This window comes from Pundamilia nyererei, unplaced genomic scaffold (assembly GCF_000239375.1).
Source record: "Pundamilia nyererei isolate P.nyererei 1_Seehausen unplaced genomic scaffold, PunNye1.0 scaffold00133, whole genome shotgun sequence".
NCBI classification, from domain to species: Eukaryota; Metazoa; Chordata; class Actinopteri; order Cichliformes; family Cichlidae; genus Pundamilia; species Pundamilia nyererei.
The window spans coordinates 1,234,408-1,242,877 of record NW_005187534.1 but is presented as its reverse complement, the minus strand read 5'-3'; positions in this window follow the sequence as shown (position 1 = coordinate 1,242,877).

Sequence of the window (8,470 nt, the reverse complement as noted above, 5' to 3'; positions counted from 1 at the left end):
TAAGCAGAGAGGTCTCGCTGCGCTGTCCTTAGACAGTAAACGTGACGAAACTATTGAGGAAAAAACGCCGCGTATATATTGTTTATCATGACTCTGGTTTTACTGGCCTATCAACACAGTTTATAAACTGGTATATATCAGCTTGTTGCTTTGTCTTTAAGTGGTCGTGTGATTGACTTACCACGACTGCTTTATTCTTCCTCAGTCAAACAGCAGCACTCGTGCGATTGTTTTGCTCCCTTAGCTCACTAGTTCTTGTTAGTAATGGAAACGGCGTTGTAACGTTAGAAATAGTAATTAGATTACTCGTTACTGAAAAAAGTAACGCTGTTATTCCCATCACTGTGCGTGAGTTTGTGCAACCCTGATGATCTGGAGGGAAACTGATCTTTTTTTCCATTAACCTGAGCAGTCTAATCAGACTGGTTTTCATTCACCAGGCAGTAATGTTACACTGCAGCGCACATACTGAGACAAATTCATTCTGCTGCTGTCACCTCGGGGTGTGACTACATCAGAGCCCACAGGTTTTCAGCTGCAGGAGACGGCAGCGATCCGGAGGGAGAGCGTGAAATAGAAATCATTCCTTCTTGGTTCATTTTCAGCACTACAGACATTTCTTTTCTTCTTTTTTTAAGTCTCTGAATGAGTGTCTTGATACATGCTCAGTCATCCTGGTAAGTAAATCTCCAAAAGTTGATTCTGTTCATCTGGACGTAGCGTTCAGTTCAATTCAATTCAATTCAATTTTATTTATATAGCGCCAAATCACAACATAAGTCGCCTCAAGGCGCTTCATCTGTCTTGATACATGCCTGTTCAATATCTACAGCAGGGGTGTCGAACTCGAGGCCTCGAGGGACGGTGTCCTGCAGGTTTTTTATTAATCACCCCGGGTCAACACACCTGAATCACATGATTAGCTCCAGGCCTCTGGAGAGCTTCAGGACATGTTGAGGAGGTGGTTTAGTCATTTAAATCAGCTGTGTTGGATCAAGGACACGTCTGAAACCTGCAGGACACTGGCCCTCGAGGCCTGGAGTTGCCCACCCCTGATTTACAGCTTACTTTTTACAGGGACGATTTATAAAATGCTGTCAGCTGAGTATAAAAACTTCAGAGTGTACAAGTCAGCGCTCGCAATTCTGTCACTAACTTCCACAGCTTCACAAGCTCTCAAGCGCGCACTGCTAGCTGTCAAGCTGCTGGCTCTTTGTTGAGTGCAGAGGAGCCGAGGACAGGAGGCGTTTGTGCACAGCAATGACCTGCACAGAGCATCAGCCATGAGTAACAAAGACCAGCGTGCGTGGTGCTTGTTGCAGTTCTGTGTCTGAGTCTAAAATTGTGTACTTCAAAGTATTAGAAAGCTAAGGGCTGTTTTTCAACGTCTCATGCAGCCAGTGGGCTAGAGTCAGCTAGGAGCACCATGCTTTCACTGTTTTATGTGTATTAGTGAATACTGCAGGGGAATATGTTTGAAATGTGCAAGTTGTTAAGTGGAACCTTTCTAAAGCCACTGAATGAACCGCTGCATTGTGTGGACGCATTAATATTTTTATACCTGATTCTAGTTTGCTGCTAAATCTCTTTCACACTGTTGGAATTGCAGCTACTCGAAAGCAAACACACACCAAGAAATCATTACAATGAGTTTCACTTTGATCTGCCAACATGCAGGGCGGTTTAAAGCTCTAATGTGGAGCCGTCACCGTAGAAAGCAACAGCAGCACTGAGAGCTCACTCAGCCGGAAAACAATTCACTGCAATTAAAATGTTTACTGCTCTTCATGGCAGCAGGTGGACCTATCAGGGACCTCCGTCTGTGACCCAGCATCTTTGTGTTATTTTATATTTTCTTTGCTTATTATACGTTGAAATAATGTTAAGTTCTTCTTCTTACTAGTTTGTCTTAGTTGAGTTTCAGTCTAGTTAATGTTTCTTCTGTCTCCTGAGTATTTTCCTGTCCTCTGTGCAGACACGTTGTCGAGCTTGTGTTGTCTTGTCCACATTCTGTTATGTTTCCTGTTTTACTTTGAAGGATCTGGTGTTCCATGTTCAGTGTGTTTAGTTTTATGTTTTATGTCCCCTGCTGTTCAGGTTCGTTTCTCCAGGTGTTCTCACTTCCCTCATTACCCTCCTGTGTATTTAAGTCCTCTGTCTTCAAGTCACAGGATTATTTTCAAGCTTCATTTCAGGTTCATGTTTCTCATCATAGTTTTTTCATGCACCTGTTCCGATTCCTGTTTGATCCCCTGTCATAGTTCTCATGCTAGTGTTAGCTTATCCCAGTTTAGGTTTTAGTTTAGTTTGTTTTTTGCCAACAGCCTAAATAAACTGATGGCTTTTTGTTACACTTTGTTTCCTTTCCCCCTCGTCTGCGCTTGGGTCCACACCATACGGCGTCTGAGGAGGCTGTAGAGTAAAAAAAATCTCTGTGCCATTTAACCCATCAGTGTACACACAGAGCTCTGCACCATCACAAGCAGGTTTCATGGAGCTCGTTGTTCTTTATTCTTCTTTTCAAATCTAAAATCAAACATGAGTGTTGCATTCATCTCTGTTCAGGTGTCGCTGGATGTCATTCAGGGTTTTGCAGGAACTATTTGTTGCCCACAGATGGCTGTGAATCAGGTTCCTTAATTAATAAATCCCTGCAGCCTCACAACGCAAGTGTGTTGCACACACATAACGTTAAAGTTTATTAAAACATGGATTAATCAGACTCTGGTGAATGATGGTTTCTGTAGATTTTAGTTTTTTTGGTTCTTCTAACGCCCCCTGGAGATATTTCCCCTCAGTTGCCTTTCGTTGATCTGGATTCTTGTCCTGTTTCTGGATAAAAGCTTGTGTATGTAACCTGCAGGTTAGCAGGTGGCTCACTTCCAGATCAACTTTGGTTTTTGTAATTTAATTTGCATTCGTCTTGGTAGATTGAAATTAACCGGCTGTGTTTGTGATCTTAAATGAGCTCATTGTTAGAAGATCAGCTGGAGAACCTTCCACTCCAATCAGCACAGGTTTCTGATTGCAGTCTAATGTAATTTGCAATCCTTTAGTAAATGTGGCTCTATGAGGCCTAGAAGATGGGAACAGTGAGCTAATTCCTGCTAAAAAGGTGTTCAGATTGAATTAAAAAAGGTCATTCTGATGTGAACAGCAGAATTTAATGAAGTAATGAGATGAAAGGTTTTGTAAGTAGCCAAATGAAGGTTGAAGGTGAACCCTCGCAGTCGAACAGAGCTGGCACATAGATGGTAGAAACATCAACCAGGATATCCTGGACATTCAGATAAAAGAGGCGATGATGGGGAGAACAAGGGCTGCACATTAACTCAGCTGAAAAGACAGAATTCAAGTCATGTTTATTGGACAAGTACAGAAACACTGAAACTGTGAATGCAGCAGGAAGAGTCGATTCACCCACACAGTGGACAGATTTTCTTCACATAAATCGGTCACTATTTCAATTCCTGAAAGAAAGTTTAGTTTTCTAATGAAGACATTAACATAACAGCCAAGTGTGGAGGACACAGACACTACATTTGCATGCAGAGCACCAACCTCAACATTTATTATCTGGACAGTCTGAATGCAGGCTGCATTTTAACACCACAGGGCCTGTATTCATAAAGTTTCGCAGTGCACGGCCCAATAAATTATGGCATTTTCTAAGAAATTCCTCCATAAAATTAAAACTAAATCCTGGTTAAGATAAAAGTCTTTCACCAAGTGTCCTTAGCCCTTTGGCTCTAAGGTGACAAAGACTTTGGGATATATTTCCCATTATCTGTATCTGTGTCAGGCCTTGTTGTCACTTCGTGTTTCCTTGTGTGTCTTTTATTGTCTTACTTCCTGTTTTATTTTTCCACCCAGTCGGTGTGTGCTCCCATCTCTTCCTCTGGCCTCTCCCAGAGTTCTGGTTCAGTGCAATAAAGTTTAGGAAAGTTTGCTCTTGCTTCCTTGATCCAAACTCTCATTTTGGGTCTTCTGTTGGTGCAGGAATACAGTTCGTAGTCTCTCATTAGCGAGTGCGCTCACATCAGCATCATTATTTCACCCATAACGGTTGGAATAAAAGTGATACAACAAAAAGAAATTTGGCAACTGTAAAAACACAAACTGTGCAGCAGTGATGACTTGAATCTGTCGAACCTTTCATCAGGAGACAGTTCACACTAACAAATTAGTACTTTCACAGCCTCATACTGTGACGCACGTTATGACAAAGGGGCATTCATGGACACAGAGGCCTTCCCCGGTGCTGTTCAGAATGAAAGCTGAGCTATTTTTCCCCTTTGGCATAGAAACTATCAAAATTACCAGCAGGGCGGCCCGTGCACAAAGTATTCGCAGGTTGTATAACAGAAAAAAATCTATTTTTTTAGGGTTTCCATCCATCCATCCATTCGCTTCCGCTTATCCTTTTCGGGGTCGCGGGGGGCGCTGGAGCCCATCCCAGCCGTCATAGGGCGAGAGGCGGGGTACACCCCGGACAGGCCGCCAGTCCGCCGCAGGGCCAACACACAGGGACAGACAACCATTCACACTCACATTCACACCTAGTGGCAATTTGGATTATCCAATTAACCTATCCCCACAAGTTGCATGTCTTTGGACTTTATTTATTTATTTGCGCTGATGCAAATGTATAATGACATGTGAGCTTCTGCAGCAGCTGATGCTGTCTAAATGATGTCAAGTCTGTGTGTTATTGTCAGTTTAAAAGCACACAGCTTGTTCTATTATCTAATGTGTACAATGAAAAGTGAGCAATCACGCCGTGAGCCACAGACAGCCTTCAAAATAAAGGTTGACACCTGTGTTTGGCGCTGATTTAAAAAAAATCTTTCTATATTTTTCCTGCAACTGATAATGAATAAATCACTGGAGTGTCGAGTCCTGTGACTCGTGTATGCATGTGACGATACTTCTTCTTCTAATGACTCATTTGATAAAGACTCAGTTGGGTAAGAAAACTGTTCTGTGTTTCTTTAACACACACTTCACTGATAAAGAGAGAGAGTACTTGTAATTGACAGTAAGTAAATTCCATAATTAGCAGTTTCATTGTCCGTGTGCTCCTGATCCAAGAGGATGTGGTCACACCTTTGGGATCAAATACGTCTCCTCACTGAGGTGAAGCTAAAGTCCCTGACAATCTCCTAGACCTGTAAGCTGGAGCTCTTTTAAAACCTTTAATTACACCATGCAGGGATGTCAGACTCCAGTCCTGGAGGGCCAGTGTGCTGAAACTTTTCCATGTGTCCCTGCTGCAACACACCTGAATAAAATTAGCAGGCCGACCCCTTGCTAATGACCTACTAATCTTATCCAGGTGTGTTGCAGCATGGAAACGTTGAAAGGTTTCAAACACCGGCGCTGGAGAACGGGAGTTTGTCACCTGTGCCATAGACCAGCGGTCGCCAACCCCTGGGCCTCGGACCGGTATCGGGCCGCGAGAGTTGAGGCTCAGGTGTGAAATGTATGGTTTTCAGGGTTTTTATCGGTTTTATCGTTAACTCTGTTTTCCTGGGTCTTTTCACGTGTGTTATGAATAAATCTTCTTTTTTTCGGTACCTGTACTAGTTTGATTTTGTTGTATTTATCCGCGACACCTTAAAGGCCGGTCCTTGAAAATATTGTTGGGCATAAACCGGTCCGTGGCGCAAAAAAGGTTGGGGACCGCTGCCATAGAGTGTAAGATGGAGCTTCCAGTGCCACGCTGCATTCCTCGTGATGACCAACAGGGGGTGGCAACTCTGACTTCCTGTTGCATAGACGATATTAGGGAGATGGCTCTAAAAGCACTCACTCTGTGACTTCAATAAACATTTTCCTGCAAACTTTATGGGCTTCATCTGCAGTTAGTTTTGTTTAATAACAAATTATATTAATTTTGTGGTTTATTGTAACATCAGAGTAATACCGGAGGCTCACAGTTCCTGCTGTCTCTCAGTGATTTCTTCTATCCAAAAACCTGAGCAGCACAGCAACAAGTAGCTGACAAATGTATAAAAGATTATAAGTAAAAAAGGAGAGAAGAGTACATCAGACATTAAAATTCTTCAGTAATTCATTAAATATATGAAACAGACTACATGGGAAGAGCTCCTTTAGGGAGTGAAGGTGGTCAGTGTGCATTAGTTGCTTTACGTTGCATCAACTTTTGCGTTACGCGCTGTAAATGAGCGGCTCCATTAAACATTGGTGCATGCTGCATCATAGAGGAGTACGACCACTTCGACCAGTCTCACAGCAAAATGTGAAACTGTCGCAAAAAGCAATTAGTTCTTGTTCACAGACGCACATTGTTCCTGTTTGTCATCACAGTCAGAACGAGTGTGAAACGGACGTGTTTCAACAAGAATTATTTGTTGTCTTTGAAACTTTGAAAGAACGGCAGTCTTTGTATTTTAAACCAAAGCAGGATGTTTTTCTAAAAGCACTTTTATTAGGACGGCTTTCAGTTCTGTGAGCTGCTTGAATTGCGTGTTTCTGCTGTAAGTGATGCAATGATTCACAGCACTCACTACCCTTCCTGCTCTTCCTGGGCAGAGATGAGTGTGACGCAAACCTGTGGGGAGCAATGTTCCCTCTAAGCTGCGCGCGTGCGTAATTGCGCACTGCAGGCACGGTCTCTGCGCACAGAAAAGCTGCATTGCGCACAAAAGAAAAATCTAACCTGAATTGAAATTAAAATGAATACTTTAACATTTCTGTTCTGCAGTGTTAGTCAGTGAGTGACTGGCTGCTCCCGTATGGGATCAGAATGATGCCACCTTATCCCATAGTCCAGCCAATGATGGGATTCACATTCGTATATACGCAGCTAATCAACGTGGTTGACAGGCTATGACAGCGTCCTTATGTGCCCACACCGGTGTTTTAGCAAAGCGGCTGGTGTGGAGTGAAGCCACGTTAATGACAACGTGTACAACCATTGGAGATGTGAGCAGGACAGACGGAACAATTGACGGAAACAGTGTGGACTTTATACCAGTTTTTAAATTGTGTTGATCGGCCACGTAAAACCAGAGTTATGATAAAATATCTGCAGTGTTTGTTTTCTTCCTGAATACTGTCGTTGTTTATATTTACTGCGGGAAGAAACGGTAAAAACGGCGTTTTATAAGGAAAACGCTCGAAAGCCTGTGAGCAAAGACAGCCCCCCTCCAGCCTTTCCTATTGGTGGAAAAATGTACCATGTGGACCAATCAAAACATGATATGGCAACATGGCATTTAGATGTTTAGGGAGGGGGAAGTTTTAGGAGTGACGGCGTGTTTGAGATGTGAGAGATTTGCGACGTTTAACACAAATCTTGTGTAGTTAGTGTGTAGTTAGTGTGTAAGTTAGTGTGTAGTCAGTGTGTAGTCAGTAGTGTTGTTGTGTGTCAGAACAATGAGGCGACTGCTGAGTGTTACAGGTGTTACAGCAGTGACACATCTGCTGCTGTCAGGCCTGCAGGTATCAGGCTGTTGTTCATCTCATAGTGGACACAAATTATTTTTTGGAGCGGCACAAATAATTTGTGTGGCATCAGATTTGATGCAGAGCAGCTGATTGTTCTGTAAATAGTTTGAAATGTTTGTTTAAAAAATGCTTTGGCTGCATTTTTAGGTAAACAGCTGCAAAAAACTTTGATACTTTTTTGAAGAAGTAACTATATAATTAATTTCCCAGCATTGGTCATTATTTACTGTATTTTGCAGACAGAGTTACAGACTCTCTCCCAGACTCAGACTCATCATACAAGTCAGAGCTTTATTGGAGTTCAGGTTATTTTTCCTTCCAATAGTGTTAACATGCTGCAGGTCATGAACAAGATTTTTTTTCTAAATTTTCATTGTAAGTGGGCTAAAGCAGTTAATTAAATGTAGTCTAACATAAATGCTGTAATTTGATTATTTTAGTAAACCATGTAACTTGGATGGATTCGACGCTGGCGTGACCACAGTGCACACGTCTGCTGTTGCTCACAGGGAGTTTGTGTGCTCGCTCAGACACATGAAAGATTAGAGGGAACATTGGTGGGGAGCGGAGATTTGTGTCCAGAAACAAGAATGAAAGCATTTCATGTTGAATATTTCACAAACTGCTGTGAGACCGTTGGACAGACACTGTGCTCTAATACTGCAGTCATATATCCACTTTGTTATTGTCCTGTTCAAGTGCTCACCATTTACCAAATCAGCCAGTCACCTGCCAGCAACAGTGCAATTAAGCATCAGGATGGAGAGGGAAGCTGATTTAACTGATAGTGCTTGATGATGTCAGACGTGCTGGTCCAGTTTACTCACACAACCATCTGAAATATCGTTGAGTGTTATTTGTGACAATGTTTTGTGCATAAAAAAAGTATTGTTAATGGAGCCGTTCACACCAACTGCGTACTTTCACAGGATGAATTACATTCTTGTTTTGTTCTTTTGTTTTTTCAGACCTAGCTTAATTTTCTTATGGGGGGGGG